The 1,077-nt window shown below is 39.7% G+C and overlaps 1 protein-coding gene across 1 annotated transcript in view; it reads left to right on the forward strand.

Moving 5' to 3' along the window:
* Positions 1 to 1,077, forward strand: part of LOC116690931 (V-type proton ATPase subunit C 1-A) — a gene marked incomplete at its 3' end in the record, with an annotated part of 16,926 nt that overhangs the window by 2,267 nt on the left and 13,582 nt on the right.

The following is a 1,077-nucleotide window of genomic DNA, read 5'->3' on the forward strand; positions in this document are numbered from 1 at the left end:
AACTGAGCATTTACTAGCCTGCAATTTCAACCTTGCACACAATTTACGGACTTGAATGTGATTTAAGGGACAATAACTTTCAGATCCATAAGCTGTTGTAACCATACATCACTGGTAGTCTGTGTGACATCATCATCATCATCATCATCTCTCTCTCCTTCACTCGCTGTCTGTCAGCTGCTCAATGTTCGCCTTCATCTAAAGTATTATAAACACTAAAGCAGAACCAGAAAACCCGAGAAGTTATAAATGTGGTGTTGCTCCATTAGTTCTGAGTCCAAAAGTGTCGGCGAGTTTCGGATATTCTAACCAATAAACAAGCGACTGTTTGGATCCTGTGATTTATCTTTACAGTGTTGGGTGAGTTTGACAAAGTGCCTTGTGAAAGCAAACCGAACCAAATGAAAAATGCAACAATGTTGCAACTTCACCCCCGAATCGCACTAAGTCCGCCGAACTACAGGTGTGAAAGCGCCTTTATAGTCTTTTGGAAATATTGACATCCAAAACGCCAAATCTCACACAATGCTGCTTGAGCTCTGCTTTGCCTCTTTGTAGATTTTTTCGAGACTTTGAGAAAGACCAGCCTTGAAACCCGATTTCACTCATCTAACTACAGCCTGTCTAATCGAGTTTCTTTTATGGAAGTTTCCATCCAGCATATCCGGGAATAAAAAAGAATACCTAGACTACTGAACTCTTCAGCATTGCACCTATTAATACATCTTTGGTTTTCATTGAAGTTTTCCATTAGATTATTTAATTTGGGTTATTTTGTTGCCATTCTAATGAACAATAAAAATGTTCTACAGTTAGACAAAAATGAAAACCTAAGTGGCAGATGTACTACTTTCTTGTGAACTCTGGCATGAGATGTGACTTGGCTCTCAGTTTTTTTCCCTGGCTTCACTTCTGTAGACGTTGTTCCGCTTTGATGTGCTGCGAAACAGTTTGGTTAAAAACCCCTGAACTCTGCAAGTCTGCCATATTATAAATTGCCTTGACAGGAAATTACCTTAACAGGAGTATGTGAAAGGTTTTGATGTGCGTGTACGTTTGTGTTACATTTGGGGGGGG

The sequence above is a fragment of the Etheostoma spectabile genome, chromosome 6 (genome assembly GCF_008692095.1).
Source record: "Etheostoma spectabile isolate EspeVRDwgs_2016 chromosome 6, UIUC_Espe_1.0, whole genome shotgun sequence".
In the NCBI taxonomy this organism is placed as follows: domain Eukaryota; kingdom Metazoa; phylum Chordata; class Actinopteri; order Perciformes; family Percidae; genus Etheostoma; species Etheostoma spectabile.